The sequence below is a fragment of the Protopterus annectens genome, chromosome 8.part0, assembly GCF_019279795.1.
Source record: "Protopterus annectens isolate FY-2018-M chromosome 8.part0, PAN1.0, whole genome shotgun sequence".
Classification (NCBI taxonomy): domain Eukaryota; kingdom Metazoa; phylum Chordata; order Ceratodontiformes; family Protopteridae; genus Protopterus; species Protopterus annectens.
The window spans coordinates 1,959,047,290-1,959,074,764 of NC_056741.1; the positions used below are offsets into that span (position 1 = coordinate 1,959,047,290).

General features: G+C 41.6%; 1 protein-coding gene across 1 annotated transcript in view; it reads right to left on the minus strand.

Moving 5' to 3' along the window:
- Positions 1–27,475, minus strand: part of LOC122809759 (histo-blood group ABO system transferase-like) — a 407,052-nt gene that overhangs the window by 314,330 nt on the left and 65,247 nt on the right. The window lies entirely within an intron of this gene.

Consider the following 27,475-nt stretch of genomic DNA (forward strand, 5'->3'; position numbering starts at 1 on the left):
TTGTTGTTGAGGAGGTATGGTATGAGGACCTCATTCTCCAAGCAGCTGTACGCCGGCAGTCTGCTACATGGTATACCTGGAAGACATAACGATGGAAACAGGTCACAGTAACTCACAGAGAAGTACAGCAGTACAGCTGAACATACATGTGTAGCACATTTATTAAGATTTACGTCTTTGTAAATCTACATGATACTAACACCACTGACATGTATAAGTCACACACATTTGACACCTACTGGTGATGTGATGTTATTGCCATATATGTGTGTGTCATGTGATGACATTGCTCAAGCACCATGTGGATGTTGTCTTGATGTGGGCATGTCTGTTTGCCTGTAGTGGTGTCTTTACCTATCAGCACATGCCTGGATGTGTTCACACTAATGCAATTGGCCTTAATGCTGTGTATATGTCACATATATTGCCATACATAGCTGTTAGGGACATGACCTGTGACCCTGCAGACTTGCAAGCATGTATGTGTTTTGCCATATACATCTACATGGCACTGTACAGCTGTGTATCATCCTGCCATGTATTGCCTGTGTTGCACATGTGTAACATATGAGACAATAGCTAGCCTGATGGTATTTGCAGGGTTGGATATCAACTATAGCATGTATGGTCATAGTGATCTAGTAGGCTATATGTCCTGGGCCACTTATGAGCCTGGGCAGACAGGTTACCTAGCTGTAGGCAATAGACAGGTAGGTGTCAGTGGCCAGTTCAAGCAGTGCCACAGAACTGATACACATGGTTACTGATATATCTGGCATGCGGTCATCACACCATGTCACAGAGAGGGGCAATGTGCAGCTTTGCTGGACAGGGATGCATAGTATGGCAAGAGTATGTTAAGTGTATGGGACAGGGATCTGTCAGGCATGTTGTGATCCTTGTACTAGAAAGGTGCATGTTCATGATGTATGTGTTTATTTGGGATCAGGATGTGTTAAGTGTAGCATGTCCAACACCTCTGGGTTGGACATGGCTTTATTAGGGTAGGCTGCATGCTACATAGTGCAGTTAGGGATTGTGAAGGGCAGTGTAGGCCATCTTCACATGGGCAATAACCCTTAAAGGAAATATGTGATCTATTATGGGTCACATCGGTGTTAAGTATGGCTGAGCAGTTATCTCTATTCCTGGATGGCAGCCTGTCATGACTAGGGGTGCCACATACGACTACCTGTCTTTTGTGGTGATGTAACTATCAAAGGGAAGTACTGTCCAGCTGCATCCCATACACACAGTTGCCATTATGTTGTCCGCTGCCTAGGTGGTAGTTAATGGGTACAGTGTTTGTAACATAGTGGATGACAATGCAATACTTAGCTGACAGATTGTGGCCATACATCACACACCACACATCTGACACACTAAGACCCTTCTGTATGTTGAACGCAGCACACAATGAGTCAACTACTGCTCCTAGTTCATAGTCATTTGCAAACATAAACAGTGTTAGTCTGTGTGGTATAGATAACAAAGAGGGGGATTAGACACAGTATGGGTGATGGTGTCCTTTGACCTGGCAAGGACATGATATGCAATGTGAATCAACCCTACTGTCATCTACATATGTACAGAGTACATCAATTACGTTGACCACGGTTCATGGCCGTACAGACCAGACTCAGCAGGGTAGTTGTGCACTATGTCCCATTATCAATGGTGTCTCCCTGTTTGTAGGGTGTGGTAACTGTTGCTGTGCACCATTCGGTGTGTACACAGCCTGACATGGAGCTATGATTGAACATGATGTGTATGTGGATAGCTGAATGTTCTTACATTTGTGTAGGATACACCCTGGGATGTTGCCAGGTCCCATTGAAAGCTGTATGTATGGCTTTAGAGAGTGCAGCTTGTACCTGCATAGTCATTAGTACAGGGGCCCTGTAGTATACATGGATATATTACTAAGTGTACCTGTTGGGGTAGGGGGGTGGGAGTGGATTTAGGTTCTCCGAGACCCTATCTGGATGAACAGGTGCTATTTCTATAGGTGCAGTACTTCCCATGCCATAGTGCTGTGCAGCACAGCAGGTCTTGTCGTTGCCATTACGATTAATGACAGAGCTATAGAATGCTCTCTGCTTGGCCTCATAATATGTGGCTGATTAGATTCACAGTAGCTTTGCATGGTTTTATATGGTGTATCTGCATCTTACTGAGGCTGACCAGGGATCACCTACACTCATGCGTGTTCACTCTTGCAACAGTTACTACCTTCTGTGGTACAGCTTAAAGCATGGTACCACCAGTTTGCCTACTTGTTTGTGTTGGGTTGAATCCTGGTTCTGTTTCAATGGCACAATCACTGCACATATGTGACTGCTTAAGGTTCATTTGTGTAGGATTCAGCATTTGCACATGCATTGTCCATCTGCATGTGTGCCATGGTACTCACCACTCTGCTCTTAGGAAACATAACATTGGCATTGGAGACTAACTATGTGTAGCATACTGTTAGCCCTGTTTGTGAGACTACTGTGATCCAGGTCAGTGGGGTCGATGGAATCCAACATGCATTGAGCGCATGTGTTGGTACATGAGGAGTCTTCCCAGTTCACAGTGGAATAGTTGAGAGTAGCCATTATTATGGTTCTGTCTCAGACCTAATCTTCCCCATTACAGCACATTATGACAGTTGGGAAGTCCATGGCCTGGTGGGTGATCTGTCTCAAGGTGCATTTTGAATTCCACTTTGGCACAAAGGTAGTTGCTCTGCATAATGCATCTAATGTTATGCAAGTACAATTAGAGTGGGGGTGTACATATCCTTCAGGAATATGGACACACCTGTGGCCCGTGTGTTCCAATAAAGGATAATGGCCAAGAGGTAAGATATGTGTTATAACATAGTCATGCATGTGTGCTCTCTGGTGCATTGAAATGTGTCTCAGCCACTGCACAGATATGTTCTCCATGTTAGGGATTGACATATGTGTGTCCGTATAATGTTTCTGACATGTATCATTGTGTAGCGAGACCTGCAGTTCATTGCTTGGCTGTCCCTGTAACAGCAATAGACCCTCACTTGAACCATGCATAATGAAGGCACTATAGGGGAAGCATGAGCCCTAGCAGTATCCAGATTCCCAGGGGTGAAGGTGCAGGTGCTGTCTGGCAAAGCATCATGGTCTGTCAACCATGTTATCCCAGGACAACAGATACTGGATTCCCTGTGACATGCACCGCTACATTAGACAACTGTGGAATACACTCCTTTTGTCCCTGTACTGCAGTATCATTCTAGCCAATGGCAGAATGCTACCCAGGCCTTGGGACATGCCTACATGGGCAACAAGACCTGACAGTTCCTACATGTGTTTCCATGCAGTCCAGGCTACTGCATCACAGATCCTGCACAACAACATGGAATATGCCATAGCCATGTGTATAGTTCTAAAGGTGGTCTGAGTGTATGAATATGTGGCTAATCATGGCAGACAGGCAGCTGACAGTATGTATGCCCTTGTATAGGTTGGTGTGTAACATATTGCTAGTGTTTGCATTCACAAATGAATACTGTTGGGCATGTTTCCAGTCATGTGTTCAGAGGTGTGGCACAATTATGCAAACTATGTCATACAGTTTGTGTATTTCAGTGTCTGTCTCATCCTGCTTGGGGGGGGGTCACTTGTTTGGCCAGATACTTTGACGCATATGTGAATGTATGTGATTTCTGGTAGTGTGTGTGGGTGTCCTTACTGTGTTCTGGTAAGGGTATGTGTTGGTTGTGTTGATGAGCTGCTTGTGTTAACCTACACCTCATGACTGTCCAAACCAGTCATGACTGTAGACTGGGCTGCCTTCCATCTTATCCCTGTAGCTGCATCCCAAACAGTGTGTGGGGCATGGTGTTAGGTGGGTCTGGCAGTGTACATGGCATAGAGATTACATTCCCCCAGGATGGCCACATACACAAAGCTGACATTAGGAAACACCAGTAGCTGACTAGTGGACATGCCTGTATGAGCAGTCAATACTACTATAGTACCAAGTACTATATTTAGTTTACGTATTGCCTATGAAGATGTTTTAGATAGTGATGCTCACATATAAATATTTGTGTTATGGACGTGACAACACTGGCTATTACAGAAACACAGCTACCTTTAGCAGCAATCCTCCTCTGAGGACCACATCACATCCTGTTAGTTGATTACAGATGATGCAAGTGTCTACAGGTCTGTTTCCTTCTCTGGGTATATACTTACATATCCACCAGGACCATGAGCTCTGTTGGGCACAGACACCCACCCTCTAAACAGAGTCATGTATCAATAGGCTCTGATAGGCTCTGATGCCACTATCAACATGACCAGGATATAATCAGATAGTGTGAGCCATCACCTATGATACAGCTATTACACATGGGCAGCTGTCTCCTACATCTTACACTCCTACTGCAGATGTTACATGGAGTTAATGATGATATGCAACCTGTTTCATCACCAATGCTGTGCACTACCTTACATACAATATGTGCAGGCGGCTGTTAGGTTGGCAATGAGAGGTTGGGCTATACAAACCTGGTAGTTCAACCAGTGTGTCTGTACTCTCAATATCCACTCTGTGTAGGTGTGCATATAGCCATTTGGCCCAGCCCTGTAACAAGGGTCACTACACATTTGCATAAGATGTACACATGCACAGCTGTTATTGCTTGCAAACAATAGTAGAGAGGTGGATATTACATGTGTTATGTGCATGGATAGTTACCTGGCTCTTCCAATTATCTTTGCTATCATGCTGCTAACCTGTCAGATGAATACTAATGCTATGTATCCTGTCATTGAGTATCGTAATTGCCAATAGACATAACTAATGTTTGCATAACATAACAACTGCTATGTAGAATAGTATACAGATCTGCCTAGAATACTGTACATTACACAGTTATTGGCACAATATCCCACAATGCACACCATATTTGCACAGTAAGCCCACCTTTAACATGTTCATCTTACTTATACACCCATACATATGTTGACTGTTACAATATATCAACATATACTATCCCCTGTTATAGCACATACTTGTTGGACCAATCCTGACACTGATAGTGGCTGGAAGTAAATTGGTGGGTTCCAAGCCCGTATCATCCATTGTGGTGTATGTGGAGTGTGCCATGTGACCTACAACAGTACACACATAGAGTACTACAGCATTACTACTGCTCAACAATACATCGCTACAAGATAGCTATTTCCACTATATGCATTGATTACACTGTAATTCTTACAGTACAGGTACTACCTACACTTACATACTACATGTTATACATACCGTCTTAGTAATCAGAGGTGTTATTAACTAGTGTAATATTCATTTTTTGTTCGAATTTCAGTGTTTTGTACTGTCCTACAAGTAGATGCAGATGGTTTGAATGTGTGACAAGGCAACCTTTTATAGTTACAGATCAGTAACATGTGCTATCCCGATAACCAATTGGTGTTCCTAAGTAGCTAATTACATGCACATCTGCTGCACTGCTACTGCCTTAGACAGTACCATGGCTGCAGTGGAGTATAACTGAGTACTCCACTTGGGCGTTGTCCCTTTGCCTTACTTGTGAGGAAGACAGCGTGGAAGTTTTGTTTAGAATCTATTGCAACAGCTGTATGGAAACGAACAACTAACCAAGATTACAACTTAAGAGTGAAAGTAAGTTAGCACAGCTGATGAGAACTCGATGAAATAAGTGCTGACTTAATTGCTAAACAAACAGTTTCACTATACTTCTGAAAGATCTTGGAATTCATAATTTGTTTCAAGAAATATGTACATACACCTAACACACTGTTATTTGTGGAGGTTATTACAATACAGCGTTTCAGCTTGGTGGTGCATAAATTCTCTTCTCATTTTTTGTTCTTGTTTGATGCACCTTTAGTACTTGGGAATTTTTAATTAAGTCTTTTTAATTAAGTAATATATTGTAAATAATGCCTAGAGGATTTGATCTAAATGTGAGTACTGCTGTTATATTTCTGAACATTGCTACTTGTGCAGGGTTTGTCTTTACCTAATACTTCTGCATATGTCTCAGTCTGGCCAGGTTGTTTGACCAGCTGAAGGCTGCATAGCTGTGCATATAATGTTAGGGGGTTTACAGTGTGCTTACCAGACATATTTAGTTTGGTGTTACTGTGTATTATACTGTGCTAATAATCAGTACTCGGTAAAACTTCCTGGTGTATGAACCTTTCAACCCTCTGAAACGGGATTAGTTCATACAAACCATGTTACATCAGCAGCTGTTCATTTGTATAACGGCAACTATTTCACATAGGGTCATGTTAGTGTGTCTGTGTCCAGGTATGTTAAGGTTTCAGCAGATGTTGTACAGTAGTTGCATAATTGGTTATGGTATGACAGTATGTATTGATGTAATTATTTCGGTTGTGGGATAGATGTTGGTGGGTTTACATGGCACATGCGGGTGTTTAGGACCCTCTTTTATACAACGTCTATATGTGTGTGGGTGTTCTTTCCCTATGTGAACACCTATCCCTTAGTGGACTAATACTATGGTAATTGCAGGCTGATTCATTAAGGCACCATTAAATGCTTCCTGTATAGCATGCAAGTACTGTTAGTCCTTGAATCCTTTTGGCAATACATCAGAATGTAATAAAGGTTTGCAAAATGAAAGCTGTCTGTGTAATTCTGTCATGGATATTTGCAGTCATTGCAGTTGTGTTGGTGACTGTGTCCATAGAACATATTTGTAATAGTGTATTGGCATATACTCTTCATATGTTATGTTCATGTTATGTTCATATTGTTTGGGGAGGGTGGAATGTGTGATTGCTGTGGTCCATGTTATACTCAGATGACCACTTCGAATGCTGTCTATAGACATGTATGTATGTGTACGTATATATATATATATATATATATATATATATATATATATATATATATATATATACATATGTGTGTGTGTGATTGTGTGTGTGTGTGTGTATATATATATATATGTGTGTGTGTGTGTGTGTGTGTTTGTGTGTGTGTGTGTGTGTGTGTATATATATATATATATATATATATATATATGTGTGTGTGTGTGTGTGTGTGTGTGTGTGTGTGTGTGTGTGTGTGTGTGTGTTTTATATATATATATATATATATATATATATATATATATATATATATATATATATATATATATATATATATATATATATATATATATATATGTGTGTGTGTGTGTATATGTATATAGATATATACATTATTGCATATGTTTATCTGTACCTCCATAGATGTGTAGATGTTTTTAACCTATATGTATATATATATATATATATATATATATATATATATATATATATATATATATATATATATATATATATCTACATATATATGTAGACCTGTATATATCGACATGTCTCTATGTATCTCTCTCTCTCTCTCTCTATATATATATATATATATGGTTAGGTGTGGTGTTGGGCTTTGGTGTTTTTTGTGTGTTGTGTTGTGTGTGTGGTTTGTGGATGTTTTGTGTTTTTTTTTAATTGTTATTGTGGTGTGTGCAGTGTATGGGGGGGTTCGTGTTTGTGTACCGTCGTTTTTTTGGTTTTGTGTGTTGTGTGGTTTCGTTTTTTTATGGTGAATATATGTGGTGTCGGTGATGTGGTTGTCGGTGTTGTGTGGTTTCGATTATGTCAGGTAGAACCATATATATATATATATATGAGCATACACCTTTAATTGGGTACATGGCGGGTTGTCCTATTTCAACACATTCCTCCCTTTTGAGTTTTAACCTGTCTGCATACACAAATAGGACAGGTACATCTCAGGTAGCTTAGTGTTAGGTTACTCTGAGGATGGAGTATATGGTTGCGGGTTCTAATCCTGGACGGTGTTATTATTTTACCTCTCAGAGTAGGCACTGGTAGGGAAAGTGTGAATAACGCACATTTATGTGGTTGTGGGCAGGTTTGTCCGTGGTCTGCACAATGTTAAGCAAAGGTCAAACGTGTGAAGCGCTTCTACATTTATTGTGTTTCAGTGCTGCTTGCCATTGCGCAAACATGTGGAAACCTGCTTACAACTGCTTAAGAGTGCTTTAATTCACCTGCATCCAAAAGCCCTTATTCTGGACCTCAAAATAACCTAACAGCCCTTGCAGGTCTTGAACCCAGGACCATGTGCACCACAGTCACTGACTTTACCACTAAGGCATCTGAGATATGTATGAATGTTATGGTGTTTAGAATATACATTCTACTACAGACATTCCTCACTACTGAAAATAAATGTGACAGTCAGTTGGTGTACATATGTCTGATACATGTTAATGTTCATATGTTTGTGAAATTAGGTGTTGCAATGTGACATGACAGGGTGTATTATGAATGAGAAAGGTTCTTGCTTTGTGTCTTTTTTATATTATCCCCATACTCCATGTATGCCCCTCCAGTTCAATTATTGGACATCTGACCCAGGCCCTCCTTGATGCATGATTGCATTACCCATCATTCCTCACCCACCCCAATCTTCACATACACAACAACCACCCCTTCTATGGTGAATTAGGTTAATTTTAATTGTTATAATACCAGAGCTGCATGTGTTTTGTGTACACTCCAAATCCTTTGGAATGCTTCTGTGTCACGTAGTGTGTTCATAGATGTTTATATATATGGCTATTGATGTAACTGTATAATATATATATATATGTTTGTGTGTGCAGGCATCACTGACATATATATATATATATATATATATATATATATATATATATATATATCGTATTAGTTTGTAACAGCAATACATCTGTAGACTGGAATGTGTTGGTTCACAAACTACAGTACATTACAATGTACTGTACATATGTACACAAAGTGACTGTCCCATCTGTGATCATTACAGTGAAATGCATATGGTATAAGGTGAAGTCTCAAGACCATGAAACATGTGTACACCTCGGATGACTTAGTGATAAGACCCATGACTATAGTATGCACGGTCCAGGGTTCAACACCTGCAATGCTTTACAAATGTTTTTTACTACAGAATATGGCTCATTTAAGCAGTTGTAAGCATGCCTAAAAGTGTTTGTGTGACATTATAGCAGAGGTTAAACACAGTTAAACAAACTTTGTAACGTATAACCTGTGCACGCAAGCAAGGCCACATCCGCTAACTACTTCGGATATATACATGTCAGTGGCGTAACATCTCACTATGCACTGTCATAACATTACATTCTCTGTTGACTGTATTCTCCAGCATACATGGGTTTATATGGGTGTTTCAAATGTTTATTATACAGACGATTACTACCTATATATGCAAGCTGTGATTAAGGTATACTTTTGAACATGATAAACATCCCTGCCTTTATCAGGATTGTAACCTTGAATGCACAGATACTATGCAGATGCTATAACCATTACACTGTTGACTTTAATGTTGCTTCCACCTATTTCCTATTTAGATGATTTCTGTGTGTAAGCTAGGCTAAGCAAAGGGCGGAGGCCCCCAAACTCACTGAGCTTCACATACTCTTGAAATAACAACATATAACAAATGTACTGTGAGACAATACATGACATACCTAACTACATTAGGCATAGCCCCTCACTGACACACTTGAAGGGAAACCTTGTTGCAAGAATGGGTAACAGACTATACACCCCTGGGATCATGTGTCCCAGAACCATACAGCCAGGGGGTGGGGGAGCCTGTCTGGTTTGATAGCTGCAAGACCTGTTGGGGGAATTGAATGGTGTTGAATTGCCACATTAACATGCCCTCTTTAGATCACTAAGTGCCCCTATCACCCTCCACAACCCCAGTCTTCAACATCTTCCAGCAACTCTGCCTGGAATTGCTTCATTGGTTATGCTTGACAGAAGCTCAGTTACTTCATCAATGGTGTGGGGAAAGTCAACACACAGTAGCTATGCTTCTAATTGCCCTTGGGCAGATAGGTAGTAGGCTATCTGTGAACCTCTAATGTGCAGGCCATCACAGCCATAATATGTGAATAAACAGACATTCAGATCACAATATACAGTGAGAACTCACCATGTAGTGAGGAAACAGTTGAGTACAGCAAGAACATACAGAACACTGATATTTAATCACTCCAAAAGCCTATCTTAGAAGCTAAAAGATTTGTACAAGTTTAAGGCTTTCTATTGCTTACCAGTAGGTTACCTAAAGGGGAGATGAAAAACAAGCACAAATGGGGAACATGCATGCAATGATACCATACCGACTTATGTGTCAGCCTTAGGCTTTGGAATATTGGCCAAGGCTATTGGCGCCCCCATGGTGCCTTATTTAGGAGAGTCTCAAAGGTGAATACCAGCTTTGTAAACAGCACAATAGCAAATTCAATGAGGATTAGGTTACTCCCTCCCCTCATAATTCTATGTTATCCCATTCTTCTTCCCATTCTTCTTCCCATATACGATACATAACTCTTCCTATCTAAGCTTACGTTCCCTTAGAATACCTACCCTGTAATGCAAGTCTATACAACTTTTTTGAATGCATAAAACATTACTCTTTTAACTTATTCCCCTGACATTTATTCCACATCAGATTGCATTGTTTTGAATGCTTCTTGAATTTTTGAACCTAAATGTATTAAATGTTTTTATCTTTTACTCTGTATAAGTATTATTGTAATTGTTGCATGTACCTGTTTTTGTCTGTATTTGGAGCTTTTCTCCCCAGGACTCCATTGAAAATGGGTTCTTTTGGCCCAATGGACTATCCTGGTAAACCAACTGCAAATAAATAAATAAATAAATAAATCAATACCAGGGGTTGTGATCACAACATGCATGCACTCACAGCACTCCTCAGGATGGGCAACATCAACATGTGTGCATTAACTGAAATCTGTCTTAAGGCTCCTGAGAGCACACCAGCACTACCAGACTAGAACCCATACCACACATTTCAGCCACAGAACATGGACTGACAAATATGGAGGGGCTGTATCCATATTCATCAGGGATACCTACACCTCCAGGTTAGTGGGGTATCATGATACCTCTGTTATCATCCATGTGCAGCTAACGTCAACCACAACTGCAATGTGGAATGTGGCCTGCTACAGATCATCCTCCATGACCCAGGACCTCCACTCCACCTACCTGGAGACAGTGGAGAACATGACAGTCCTAACACACACCCTGGCATTGGTTGATGTCAACTACCATACCATTAACTGGGAAACATACTTCCAGGTATTCACTTCCAGGCCCAGCGCTTCCTGGAATGTATCACCTCATATGCCCCTGTATCAGATGGTAACCTCCCTAACGTGGGGTAGAAACTACTAGATGTGGGCATCACCAACATGGTCAACAGGTGCACCACAGCAGAGGTTAACCGATCACTGGTCAGATCTGACCATGAACTATTCACTATTTCCACACCCTAGCATCTCCCCCACCCACGGATGCCACAGTGTATACCTTTCTTACAGCTAAATTTACACTACTAGTGACAGGGGTGGGGGGTTTCACAGCCCCCACGCTAAGGGGAAACACTGCTCAAGATACAGGTAGATTTACAAATACAGTCTATAAGCACCTACTCGGATTTATGGATCGTGCCATCACTGGTAAACCAAGACTCACTCCTCCTAGACAAGGACACTAGTCTAGTGGACCTCTGCAGTAAACAGGCTATACTACAGAAGTAGTACAGTGTTCCAGACACACAGCAAATCCCACGAAGGGCAGACATCTGTGACCACTATTAGTATGATACGTAGGTCCATCATGACATCATCCAAGGCTAACATCAGCAGGAGAATACACAAGGATTCGAAAGATAACCACAAAGCCTTCTTTGGCTATGTCAAGGATCTATGTGGTGACACACAGATTTGCACTGCGCCAGTGAAATATAGTACAAAATATGTTGACCTTACTGATATCACCAACATCCTTGTAGATACATTCGGTGCATACTTTGCTCCTAAATAGCTCACAACACTACCCGAAAGGTACAGTATCCCAGCCATCAGAGACACACAGGTGGAAATGTCCCTCTCTAACAGCAGAACACAGCATCAATGGAGACAGATGTTGACCCAGACTGCATCTTGCAAACTGTACAAGAAAACCTGTCGCCACCTAATTAAGCATTTCTACCTCAGCCTCTCCACAGGCTACATGCCCATACAATGGCACGTGGCAATGGCTATTCCTCTCCATCATGGTGGAATCACAACTGACCATGGTAACTACTACCTCATAAGCCTGACTAGCCTGGTCTGCAATGGTATGGTTTGCATCCTCATGGCACTCATTAACAATGACATTGGTAACCTCCAAACATGTGACTCAACCTAGGTCAGCTTGGCTGAGTGCAGTTCATGCCTACTGAACCTGTTTGACATCTTACATACAGTCACCAAGACTTTAGATGATGGGGGAGGTGGTTCACACATACTACCTGTACAAAACCAAGGCTTTTGACACCATGCCCCACTCAGGTATTATTGATAAACACACCAGCCTGTACATTCACCCCTACATCACAGGTTGGGTTGACAATGGGCTTACACACAAAACCCACATAGTACAACTAGCGGTCTTCAGGTTCAACTCTTGAACAGTCACAACTGGTGTCCCACAGGACTCAGTCCTGGGAGCCCTACTGTTTGGTATATACATCTCAGATGTACAGGCAAACACAGGTGGACTACGGCAGACCATGTTTGGCAATGACTGCAAACTGGGAGCCATGATTGATAGTCCAGCTGACATGGGGCCTCACAGAGAACATCACAGGGTGCCAACGACACAGCCTCCAGCCAGTGCCACTAACTGCATGGTCATTCCATTATGGAATTGGCACCCACAGATGAACACATGAGCGACAACCACTTTAATGCAGACGAGATAATGGTGTATCTAGGGACTAAGGTAGATAGTAATCTCCCCTTTGACAATCATATCTCCACAGTAGTTAGGACATCCTTCTATGTAAGCTATCTGATTACTAAAGGATTCCCATCTAGACATACTGGGGTTATAGTGCCCCTTTACTCATCACTCATCAGTCTCATCATAGGGTATAATAACCCATGTGGGATGTACCTCAGAGGACACATCCAACAACTGGGGGGTCCACGAATCTACCTCACCAAGGGGAATACTGGCCTCCAACATATGGCCTATGCAGCCAGACTGAATAAACTCCTGCTTTACTCAGTGGCATCTCATTTACCCAGAGATGATCTCCACTGGCCAACACAGCCATGTCGAACTCAGGCTTAATGGATATGCTCCACCTATGGGAGTCCATGTCACAGTGAGCCACACACTGTAGTGAGCTGACCTTGCCACAACAATAACTGGAAGATGCTGGAGGGACAGTTTCCTGTCACAGACACTCCCCATACTTTGGAACAACATACCTATCTACATTATACACAGCCCCTCACTAACACTCTGCAAGAGAAACCTTGAAGGGGGGCTGGGGAACAGTAGATGCAACCTAGGGATCCCACCATTGGCTCTGCTCCACAGAGGGACAGTTAATGAATCAATGGGGTGGCAAAAGCTGACACATTTTGGCTGGCCTTATGAATGGCCTCTGGCAGTTGGCCAAGTACCTAGCTATGAATCTATACATACAGTATCTGCATATGCTGATAGCTTAATTTACTGTTCAGGTGTTGCCTTACTTTGTGCCAATGGCTGTTGTGTGTGCAATAGTTGAGGGCTGCCTATGTTGGATGCACACAGTAGACTGCCTGTACATGACAATTTACAGGTAGTCTTGTGTGTGTGCCATCCATTTTTCCTGTGTGTGCAGGTGGAGAATGGTGTCAGTCTCTAGGTGCCTACACTGTCAGTGTGTATGCTATATGCTCCCTCTTTGCCAAGGCATGGGCATACTGGGCATGCCTCTGTCTGCCTACTGGGGCTGGCTCAGGGTGTTCGTGGTCTGAATACCTCTGTGCCTGTGTTGCCCTTGGCAATGGTGGTGGGCTGTGAGGGCCTTCACCATTCTGTCCCTGCTGCAGCTGTTTCCGCAGGACCATATTGTGTAGCATGGCACACACTATGAAGATGTGGGCACATGTGCCTGGAGAGTACTGCAAGGCTCCACCAGATATGTCCAAGCAACGGAACCGTGATTTCAGCATCCCAAATGCACGCTGTATGATGATTCTGGTTTGTGCGTGTGCCTCATTATAGCATTCCTGCATGGGTGTGTGTGCATTTCTGATGGGAGTCATCATCCATGGTTCCAGTGCATAGCCAGCATCCCCCACCAGGTGGCCATTTGGGATGTCCCCCCTGGCAAATAATCGATACAGCTGTGAGGCATGCCAGATGTGGGAGTCGTGATAGCTTCCAGGGCTGCCAACACACACATCCATGATAATGCCCTGGGCATTGCACACAACCTGGCAGTTGATGTAGGGGTATCCCTTGCGGTTTATGTAGTGCCTACCCTGCTCACCGGGTGGTGACTTGATGTGTATGTGCGTGCAGTCTATTGCACCCAGTACCTCTGGGTATTCTGCCACATGGTGGAAGAGATGCATATTGCTGGCCAACTCCTCCTGCATTTGGGGGAAGTATATGTGCTCATTGGCATGTGGTAACATGGCATCCAGGAACTGGTGTAGTACCCTAGATGCTGATGCCTGTGAGATACCCATGATATCCCCAGTTTGTCTTTAAAAGGTACCTGTAGCTAGTATTCTCAGGCTTACACATACCTTCGTATCCACTGGGATGGGTTCCCCTCTGTTTGTTCTGGGTCTGAGGTGTGGCAGGCACAGCTCCACAAGTTGCTGTAGGGTGTCCCTGTCCACCTTCTATTGCTCTACTATCTCCAGATCATGTAGCCCCTGGTAGGTTATCCTGGGTCTGAACACTTTCCTCCTCCTCTGGTGCCTGCGGTGGATGTGTGCATCATCCTTCACACCACCTTCGGTCTCCATCACATGCTGGTGGATCAAAACTATGGCAGCCCCAACATGTACATAATAAAAGTTCCCTGTCTGTGTACACCACTGGTGCAGAGTGTATGGGAATACACAAATGTGTGTGAGGTGCTTTCACACTTTATAGTATTGTGCTATGGATGCTGCTGATGTAAGTGGATGTGTATGAACTATTCCAGCTGCTGCGTGTCTTAATTATGGGTTTTGCAATGAGTACTGCAAGTGTGGGGCCTTTACTGTGGAGATCTACTTGCCTGCCTTGATTAATCTGTTGCCCTTTAATTCACTTTTAGGCCTGGATCCCCTCCCATTATCAGGCATGCATCCACCTGCTGTCTTTCTTGTTTTTGTACTTTCCCTACCCAGTCATGGCGAAATGTGACTTGTAGCTGATATACTGCATATCACCTTTGTTCTTCTTTGAAACTTTACTGTTTTCTTTGCAGTACAGCCCCTCCTCTTCCCTGTTCTGCGGGTAGCTGCTTGCAGCCTTGTTAGCTGTTGTCAATGGCCCACTGTAGGCTTCTAGGTATTAATTAGTCATTTTTACTCCAATTTCACTGCTGCAGCATTTCCTTATTTCTTTCCTATATCCTTCCTGTTTCAGCTGCAGTGCACGCCGCGCATACCCATTTACCGGGTTTACGCACATTTTCATCTCCGTTCACATGCATACTCGGTTACCTTGTATACTCTCAGGTAAGCATAGCTATGGCAGTTTGACACACCCCTGTCCTGCAGCTTTGCCGAGCTAGGGACAGACCAGTTTAGCAATGCTCCAATGTGCTTACAGCAATGGTGACACACCCCTCTCTTGATGCCATCTTTATCTCAAGGGCTCACCTCGGTGTTATAACGCTACGCTGTGAGGTGCATCCTTACACCAGTGGGGAATCTGCGATTCACTATTACTCCTCTCATTTGCATGGCATTGCCTACTAATTCCTAGCTACTGTGCATAACACTGTCACTGCCCCTTAGCAACCCTTGCGCCATGAGTATGGTGTAGCATGCCTGCCATTGACTATTATGGGGAAATCATGATATGTGTTTCATTGTGGTTTTATTCTATGTTTTTATATATTCCTTGTGATCCCCTTTGCGCACAGCTGCCCTGCTCTTCCACGTCGCGATAGAGTGGCTATATATATTAAATGTTAATTTTCTATTTTGTACATATTTTTTTATGCCAGTGGCTATATATTTAGCCACTGGCATATATTAACAATATAATACATGCGTTTGGTCGGCTGTCATGGCTCCGATTTTATGTTTGCAAAAATGTAAACCATTTTCTACGGTTTACATTTCTGCATGCTTACACTACGTCTGCACCACTTCCTGAATCGCTACATACCTTCATTTGCATGCTACACTGCTGCACATGGGGTAATTAGCACACAAGACTCAGGAGTTCTGCGGGCATAGCATATGCAAGTAGTGCACGTGGGAACAGCTCATACCTGAATCACTCGGCAGCCATCTTTGGTGTTAGAATGCCGATGCTACGCCTGCACCTGGCACAAGCTTCATGAATCCCGGGGAATGTTAAAACCAGAAAAAAAAAAACATCAAATGCACATTTTGCCTGTTACCCCGTTAACGGAAAAGTACCAGAGATTATGCTGATTCAGTTGTACACTCGGACAGTTTGTACACTGAACCTGAGACACTATAGCACTTATAAACCTTCCTCTTTGAGTGACTAACAGTGGATACAAATAAGAGTTAGTAAAGGACAACAAATGTTTCTTTTTTCCTGGTAATGCATGATTTTATGATAAACTATTGCCCAAAATTCTCAACTGTCCCTGATTTTTTTGACACAAAGTTTAGTTCAATCCCTCTTAATTCCACCTCAGACTGGGTACTTTTGGAGAAAAGGTGGTGAATTACACTTAATAAATACTGACAATAATTAGAGTTACAAAATTCTTTTACTTCAGAAAATGCATATTAATTCACAATCTCTTATTTTGTCAGTGTCCATGATTATTTCTGAATAATTTTTCCCCTGATTCTGTTGAGATTTGTCCCTGAATTGTTGAGAACTATGCTGCTGCCTATCTTCAAAAGTTAACAGTAACTTTAGGAATACTGGGGTTTGTGCTTTTGGCAGCTGTGTTTTATTTATGACAAGAAAGTAGTTATTATCACATAAGGAATATTCTACTCAGAAGACTTGTAACCATAAACTTAACATTCAGCAAGGCCTTAATACTCCAACAATTTTAACATTGTAACAAAACTTTTAGTGGTGCTGTTCTTCACATGTATCTTCAGAATTTTAGAATGACATGCCAACATAGTTTCTCTCTCTCTCTCTCTCTCTCTTTCTCTCTTTCACTTAGCTAAATCTCATCCTATATTGCACACAGTATCCATATATTTTAACATATTATACTATGACTGGCCATTTACATTCTGAAAGAAACATGCCAATTGATTAGCCCAACCAGTGTGTCCATTGTAAATCAAGCATATACCAATGGAAAAAGGTCTGGTAACCTGGACTTTCTTCCATTAATATATGCAATTAAAATTTTTACTTTTGTTTCATTTTTTTTTTATAAACTTACAAAAACTGGAGACTTAAACAAGAGAAGCAGGACAGAGATAAATACAAGGGTAATCAGGTGCATTATACAAAACTAGAAAAACGTACTTGATTATCCTTATATTTTCTCTCTCCCGTCTCTCCTGTCTCTTCCATTCATTTGAAATCTCTGGATTTCATTGTTTTAATAAAAAAAAAAAAAAAAAAGGCAACAGAGATCTTTTCTCCATTGTTTCCTTTAGACAGTGTAACCGTGGGAACATAAGTCCCACAGGCATGCACAGTACATCAGGAAAGCCCCAGGACACCTTAAGAAAATAAAACCATATTAAAATTCTAACTAATAAAAGTGCTAGAATGGAGTACTTAACCAAATAAAAATAGTCATTTAACCTGTAGTATTATGCATACAGATGAAATGCTCCAACTAATAACTTATCATTGTTACTTAGTAATATGTTTTTATTGGTTGATAATTACAACAGACAAATGTAATTGGACAGGATTTATATAAATATTTCTTGCTTGTTCAGACATTTTTGAATCTGAAGAAGGGTGGAAGCCACCCAAAAGCACTCATTCTTTTAGATTCTTCAATAAAATTGTTTTATGACTACAGCCGTGGTGACTGCACTGGTATATTTTAGGACTTGTATCTACTTTCTACAGTACTGTTCTGTGGGTACCATGAGCTACATGACTTTTCTTATTGTTTTATATATATGTATGTATATATATATATATATATATATATATATATATATATATATATATATATACATACATACAGAGAGAGAGAGAGAGTTTACCATCAAAATTTAGAAACACATTTGTTTGAGTAATGACTTGCCTGAAAAAAAGTAAAAAATAAAAACACTAATCAAAACAACAAAAGTTGTAATATGGATAACTCAAAAGTCGATATTTCCAATATTACCCAATGTACCTTGACTTCCGCTAATTTCCTAACAGTGTTTTGCAGGGGTGCCCCCCTGTACCCACCATGTGGGAGTCTGCATTCCCCACACCCTCTGCTTATTATGTATACAAAACTCCAAGATCGCACTACAGTGAGGAAAAGGGTAAATTTCTTGATTCCCACTGTAGTGTAATAGTGTGATCTCCAATGAGAACATCAACCTCATATGAACGAATGCACACTAGCATTAGCTGTTGTGGATTCAAACATGTACGGATCAACATTAGAAAAATTTGGAACCATGATTTTGACCTTCCTAGTTTCGCATAACTGCTGTACAACATTTTGATAGTAAACTATATACATCTATATTTCCATCATGTCCCATTTCCCCAGAGAAAAATATTTTCTTTATTTCACATTTTCGATCAAATCTCCTACATCTCCACAAAGAATACAGGCTTTGGGTTGTCCCCGATATCTTATTAAACCTCTTACCCCCTCTACATTTATTTCATTATACTTGGTAAATATACAGCCAGGTTCCAAAAGAGTTGCTCTCAATGTAAATTTGCCCTTATTCTGAATGACTTGTTCTCAGAATGACTTATTTCACTGTAAGGCTTATCTATAAACAGGCTTATACTAGGTGCCCAATTCCAAAAGACCTGTTCTCAGTGTAAGTGGTCACTTATACTGACAGTGAGTCTTTGGGAATGGGCCCTTAATATTTTTCCATTTTTCATTTTTAATACAATAAAACATTCCCATCTGCCATCCACAACCTTCTATTATTCATATATGTTTTCCATTTCATGTACATTATTACAATAGTTCTCTAAACACATTTTAAAATATATTTTTCAATGTGCATGCAAAACTGAATATGTATTTTATTTTTAGCCTTTCAATTAAATGCAGTAACAATATACTAATTACACAGGCTTAAGTTTTTATGGCTTTAAACACTATTTGAAAACATTTCTAGTTCTTTTCACATCTCAAAAATAATGTCACAAAATGTGACTTTACTTATCAAAGTAAATGCCCTTTCCTCAGGAGCTGAAATATTCAACAGTAACACTAGATTATTCTACATATATTTGCCCAAAGCTTTTTTTTTTTTGCTTGGATTGTAACAGAATATCTTTCATTTGTTGAATCTTTCTCTTGTGCTACAACTACAGCATATTACTTTTTTCTCCATTGTTTTCTGCTTTTCCACATACTATGCCTCTCCACTTAGTCCACCTGCATCCTCCTGCTGAACATTATAAATAATATTGTCTCATTTTACATCATTTCCATTTTTTTAGTCCATTGTGACTAATCAGTCTTGCAGTATATCATCCTGCAACTTTCCAGACTTGAGGTTGTAGCATTACAATCATTTCTCTTCTCAGAGTTCTCTGTGTCCTCCACCTGGCTATATGTGAATAAATTCCACTGAAACAAATTTTTTGAATCTATATTACTCTCCACTAACTCCTTTTCTCCACCATACTCTTTTCTTTTACCAGCCCCCACCATGATGTTACTTACACATCATCCTCCTAGCTACCACTGTGCTACAAAGTGGACACGGGCATGCACTCAATTGCCATTCATATTCGAGTAGAGAAGATCCCTGATGTCCTGGACAAATATATGGAAAAGCACAACTCCGTAAAACAAAAAAGCTCTGTGAGTCAAGCTCAAACACTTAGTGTTTGAGCTTGACTCATGGAGCTTTTTTGTTAAGCACTTCATTAAATTATTGAATTATATCAGTGTTTGAGCTTGACTCACAGAGCTTTTTGTTTTATGGTCCTGGACAAATATCCCCTTACCCAGTGATCTTTCATCACTGACTGTGAGATTGTGCAAGCTGGAAGAAACAATTATATTCTGGAGGGGTTTTTACTTTTAAATATCAGTAAAGAAGCTGCAAGATACTACATAATCCAATGGTCAATGTTAACAAAAGAACACAATGCCCACAACAATGAATATTTTTTTAACTACAGTCAGAGATGTAGTTAAAGAAGCTGCAAGATACTACATAATCCAATGGTCAATGTTAACAAAAGAACACAATGCCCACAACAATGACTAATTTTTAACTACAGTCAGAGATGTAGTTAATGACCACCTATTACTTCCACTGGCCAAAGACCAAAAAATGAATTGGTGGATAGTAATAAAAAATATCATACAGACAATATTGACTAATCAATTGTTTAGTTATGAGAGGAATACCTGAAGCAGCAAAGGTATGGGCAGGGAGTAATGCATGCATAATGAAACATGAAAGAGCCAAATATTAACCCATCAAATGCTGTTTCAGTGGGAAAGCTGTGCCACATTATATTCTACCAACCATATGTAGCTCCCACTATATTTCATTGTAGAAGTAATAGACTGTAGTTTTTCATTACATCACAAGGTGGAGGTCTTTTCAGGAATATAAAAGTCAATTACAAAAGTGAAAGAAGGGACTGGAACACTAGCTGAAGGAGGGAAGACTGAAACAGGGAGCTGAAGGGAAAAATGGCCTTGCAGCACGACTGGCTGGCTTTTTTTCTAGTGCTTTGGGACAGGGAAGTGAAGTGGCAGATTGTGTTTGTCTTTTGCTGAAATTATGGATTATGGTATTTTGTGGAATCAGGATAGAAGTCTGCAACCAGTAGTTCCATGCCTGCATATGATTCAGCAAGAAAATGAGTTCCTTTGGGCCTAGTACAGAGAAGCCATAGATGATTACCAGAGTTCTGGCATGTGATTTTTTACTTTTCTCATCAGAGGAACCATGGTGCCTGATCTAGGATATTCTTGACGGAGTGGTGAGAGGCTCTGACCATCATTTTATATTTTTATAAGATTGTGGACCCCCCCCCTCCAATGCTTTGTGGATTATAAATAACTGGGATCCATATGAGCTCCAACGTGGGCCCCATCATGCTGGCAGCAAGACTGTAAGTAGTCACTGGCCAGTGAACAGGGTATAATAGAGTGTTTCATAGTTGGTCTGTTTAGAATTGATCAAGGGTGTTGAGGGTGTTAGTACTGCTGAATGACATTGCATTTTCTCATGTTTGTATTGTTGCATTATAAATCTTCTTTGTTCAATGACATTGCATTTTGCTCGTGTTAGTACTGCTGCCTTCAAGAATTTTGCTGCTCAATGACATTCCATTTTTCTCATATCTGTATTGTTGTATTATAACTCTTTTGTTGCTTAATGACATTGCATTTTCCCCCGTGTTTGTATTGCTGCATTATAAAGCTTTACTGCTCATTGACATTGCCTTCTTTGTGCATGTTTGAATGTCAAGACCTATTTCTGTTGAGTTCTGGGGAAGAGGGTAAATGTATGTTTTCGTTGTATGCATATCTCAATTTGCTTTATTGCTAACTGGTGCACTGTTGAAATAATTTGTTTGTGGTTGTGCTATTGCCTTTTAAACTAGATGTGTCACCTAGAATAAAACCTGTCATTATTGCCACCTTGGTGTGTAGGGCCTATAGGGGTGTCACCAGAGTCAGGTAGGCAGGAACCCATATCTACTTCAGCTACACCTGCGGGTGTGCTACATTTGGGGACTCATCCAGGATTGCCTGTACTGCCTTGGACTCCACCCTATTCCCCTGTATGTGTGGAAAGCAAATCCAGCAGAAACATGAACCCATAAGCTGCACTGCCCTTAAAAACAATAGGGCCTGAAGTTTTGAATGCTTTGGGAAGTATTGCAGAAAAATGCTTAAAGCCTACACAGTCATTCACTGGGATTGGCTACCACAAATTGAGTTTCTTTTCTGGCAAACAGCCCACATCTCAGGGAGAGGAAGAGTTTGAATCCTGGATGGATCAGGCTTCATAAGCCCTAGAGAAGTGGCATATCCCAGAATCTCAGAAGAAGCAGTGAATAGCTGAAAGTCTAAAGGGATTAGCTGCGGATACCATATGCAACCTTAGGATAGGTAAGCAAGATTGCACAGCCAAGGACTATTTAGGAGTACTGCAGGATGTGTTTGGAAGGACGGAGAGGGCTGCTGACCTACTGTATCAGTTTGAATATACATACCAAGAAGCGATTAGATAAAATGCTCCACCAGATCATCCTAAAGAAGGGGGTGGATCCGAAAGTAGCTGAACAAGTGCAGATCAGACAAATTTTACAGAGAGCTCAGGCTATGGACCCTATTGTGTGTAAAATGAGGATGAGAAATAGGGAAGACACTCTTAACTTATTCTCAGTTGGTTAAAGAGGTAAGAGAAGAAGAAGCCCTGTTGGAAGCCAAATCTCCATGTTCAACAGCAACTAAAACAGTGAGTGAACACAAGCAGGAGCCTATAGCCATGCTCACTACTCAAACAGGAGTCGTGGCCCAGAGTGTCCGCAATATAGAGGTGTCACAGTTGCAGGTGCAGGTGTCTTCCCTGATGATGCCATAGCTCAAGTCACCAAGACAGTTGCAGAATTGCAGAAAGCCGTGGTAACTTTAGCTGAAGGGAGAAATACAATCAGCTAGAACCTCCACGAAAGGACTCGGGGAAGAACTGAATCAGCCAATGTTCAGAGTTCCTACTGGATTTTATTTTCAATGTGGGGATGCAGGGCATATAAAGTGACAGTGTCCTAACACAGAGAACTTGAAAAAAGTGAACAAACTATTATTGGCTAGTGCAATGCAGGGAAACTTCAAAGGGCCTCAGTGAAGGAGCCAGCTGAGTGTCCAATTACAAAGAGCTCCATAAAAGCTAACATCAAGAGACAGCATCCTGAATCTCCTTTCCACACAAATCCTTGTAATAGGGGATAGAAACTATCTACTATGCACACTTCTAGCTCATCTGAGGTGAACAACCGAATTGGAAAGCCATCTCAGCCAAAATCTCTGCATCTGAGACCGCAAAGCATTACTAAGCAAGAGTCTTATCTGTTAAAATGGCGAAGTCAACCGGTGATACCTCAACCACATGCTGACTGCCATACAGCTGAATAGCACTGGAAACAGAAACTACCCGATGGCCTACTGGGACCATCCCCTGTCATGTCAGTAAAAATAGAAGGAGTGTATAGTAAAGCACTGTTGGATACTGGTGCACAAAATCACTATTCTGTACAGAGACTTCCACCAAAAATACTTAAAGCATTTGCCACTTGAAAAGTTAGAAGATTTGGAAATCTGGGGGCTAAGCAACACAAAGTTCCCTTATGATGGTTATGTCTCACCCAAGTTAGAATTTTCCACTTCAGTTGTTGGATCAACAGAAGCTTTTGAAACACTCACTATTGTGTGCCCCAGGCCAAAAGAAAAGGATTCAGCATCCATTTTAGTGGGGAAAAATACTGACCTTGTCAGAAGAATACTAATGCCTCAGTTGACCCAGTAACACCCACACTACATCCTCTCATGAGACCAGTTTTCTGTGCCCTTCAAAGGGAGAAGGATAGTAAGGAAAATGAAATTGGTCATGTGTGGACCCTGTCTGGGAAAGAGCATATAATTTATCCTGGTCAGGTCACCTGCTTGACAGCCAAAGTGAGGATATGTGGACAAACAGTTTCCTCTCATCTCATGATGGAAACAGATCCAGAAAGTGACTTGCCACCGGGGATGGAACTAGTCCCAGATGTTTGGCCTGCGGACAAGTTAAAGCATCCATATGAACTTTTCCTGTGGGGTTAAAGAATAAAGGAAGTACTCCCATTGTCCTGAATTCACAAATGCATTTGGGAAATGTTTATGCTGCCACTCCCTTACTGCTTCTGTGTTGACAAGGAATGAGAGCAGGGCCAATGAGTGGAAGCTGGAAGATATTGATATAGGAGGTAGTCTCTTGCCCACTGAGTGGCTAACCCAAATTAAAGAGCTACTAATGAAAAAGAAAAGTTGTTTTTCTACTAGTGAACTAGATGTGGGCTGTGCAAAAAGTGTAGAACACCAAATAAGACTAAAAGAGGACCGGCCTTTTCAGGGAACATTCCAGAAGAGTAGCTCCAGGAGTCCTGGAGGACTTAAGAAAACATTTGGAAGAACTAAAAGCTGCAGGGATAATTTGAGAGTCAAGAAGTCCATACGCCTCTCCCATTGTTGTTGTCAGGAAAAAGAATGGGTCAATTTGCATGTGTGCTGACTATCGTACTCTGAATCAGCGAACCATTCCAGTCCAGTACACAACTCCCCGGATTGAAGATGCTCTAAATTGCCTGATGGGCAGTAAGTGGTTCAGTGTGCTAGACTTAAAGAGTGGGTACTATCAAATCCCTATGCACCCAGAAGATAAAGAGAAGACTGCCTTCATCACCCCTTTGGGATTTATTTGAGTTTGATCGCCTACCCCAAGGTTTATCAAATGCACCGGCAACTTTCCAGAGAATCATGGACAGAACTGTTGGAGACATGCATCTCCTGGAAGTCTTAGTCTACCTGGACAACATCATTGTCTTTGGGAGGACCCTAGAGGAGCACAAAGAAAGACTGATGAATGTATTGGACAGGATTGAGAAGGAAGGCTTGAAGTTGTCACTGGACAAATGCAAGTTCTTCCAAACTTCACTGACCTATGTGGGACATGTAGTGTCTGAAAATGGAATATCCACAGATCCCAGCAAAGTTGAAGCAGTGACATCTTGGCCCAGACCCAAAACTATCACAGAGCTGCGATATTTCCTGGGGTTCTGCAGTTACTATAGAAGGTTTGTGGAAGGATTTTCAAAGATAGCAAGACCCCTCAACCATTCACTCTGAAATGATGAGAAAGCAGATGAAACAGATGAAGATATCCTTGTGAAAAGAAACTAAGGGACTGAGAGGTTCTACACAACTCATTGAGAGTCATTGGGCTCCTGAGTGCAAAGAGTCATTTAAACAGCTTAAGTATTGCCTCACACATGCCCCTGTGGATATGCTGACTCAACAAAGCCATACACTTTACATGTGGATGCTAGCAGGCATAGCTTAGGAGGTGTCCTTTGCCAGGAGTATGACAAGAAGCTGAGACCTGTGGCTTTTATCAGTCGGAATTTATCCCCCACAGAAAGAAACTACCCTGCACACAAGTTGGAATTCCTTGCCTTAAAGTGAGCGGTAGTGGACAAGCTGCATGACTATCTCTATGGTGCTGAATTTGAAGTGCAGACTGACAACAATCCTCTGGCATACATCCAGATCACTGCAAAGCTAGATGCTACTGGCTACAGATGGATGGTAGCTCTATGCAACTATAATTTCAGTTTGAAATATCGCCCAGGACACAAAAACGGAGATGCTGATGGTCTGTCCAGAGGACCTCAGGGAGATTTACACCCCGACGATGAATGGGTGGAAATTCCAGTGCTAGGGGTGAGAGCTATGTGTCAGATTGCAACCTGCTATCAACACAGTGAGTGTTGGGCCCAGAAGATGGGTCTGTCTGCAGCAAGCATACCCCAGGGTTACTGTAATCTGGTCACTTTACAGGCTTCATCACTACCAGCTTTGAGTAACAGTGACCTCAGGAGAGATCAAAGAGAAGACCCCTTAGGTCAGCTGGTGGTAGCTGCTTTAGAGGAGAAACAAGTTAATATACTTTGCATGGATATTCATCCTCTGGCAAGACTTTTGGCCAAAGAATGGGACAGACTCCAGATACAGAATGGACTAGTGTACAGGAGATCTCCAAGTGCACTCAGCAGTGAAAAATGGCAATTGTTGTTTCCTCAGAAGTATAGAGAAGTAGTACTCCGGTCATTGCATGATGAACATGGTCATCTTGGTTATGACAGAACTATGAGTCTGGTATGAGACAGGTTCTACTGGCCATGCATGAAGCAAGATGTTGAGGATTATTGTCGTGCATGTCTTCGTTGCATTCAGAGAAAGACTCTGCCAACCAGAGTTGCCTCGTTGGGTCAAATGGAAAGTAGTGGACCCATGGAACTGGTCTATATAGATTTTCTGTGCCTTGAACCGGATGAAGACGGGATCAGTAATGTGCTGGTGGTGACAGACTTCTATACCAGCTACACTCAAACATTTCCCACTCGCGATCAGAAAGCTATTACAGTGGTGAAACTACTAGTTGAGAAGTTCTTTGTAACACCATGGCTGACCAAAAAGGATACACTCTGATCAAGGATGTGATTTTGAGAGCAAGCTTGTCCATAGGTTCATAGGTTGGTACTAGGCTGTCTGCCTGAAGGCATTTATAAGCCTAGCCAGAATGTGATGGCTTTCGCCGCCCCCTTAGATTAGTTCCCTATGCCTCTGTCCAGCAGAGCCACTGAAGTGATCCCCGAGGTAAACTTTCTGTTTCCCATCCACTCGTCAAGGTTTCTTTTGAAGAGTGTTAGCAAGGAGCTCTGCCTAATGTAGATTGGGATCTTGTTCCAAAGCATGGGAAGTCTCTGGGATAGGAATCTATCCCTCCTGCCTGTCCTATTTATTGTTGTGGTGAGGTTTAGATCCCTAGAGCGTGTGGCTTGAGGGGATAAGTTTTTCTTTAGGTGGAGCATGTCCATCAATTCTGGGTTGGACATGGCCTTGTATGTCAGGCAGAGATCACCTCTGAGTAGGCGGTACAACTGGAGTTTCTTCAGTTGAGCTGCATAGGGCATCTGTTTGAGGCCAGTGATCCTCTTGGTGAGGTACTTCTGTGGTCTTTCCAGCTGTTGCAGGTGTCTTGTAAGGTACATCCCAAATGGGGCATTGTACTCTATGATGGGTCTGATGAACGATGAGTAGAGGGGCACAATTACTTCTTTTGATCTGGATGCAAACCCTTTTGTGATTAGGTGGGCCACATAGAAGGATTTTCTAACCACTTTGACAATGTGATTATCAAAGGTGAGATTACTATCTACTTGGGTCCCCAGATCCCTCATTACATCTTCCGTATTTAGGGGACTACCACCGCTATGGTAGTTTGTGGGTACTTTGTTTTTTCCAAAGGGGATGACTATGTACTTTTTGGCATTCAGCTTGAGGCCATGATTTTGACACCAGGTATCTGTCTCAGTGAGACCCTTTTGGAGGATGTCTGTGTCAGCCAGAGAGTCAATTGTAG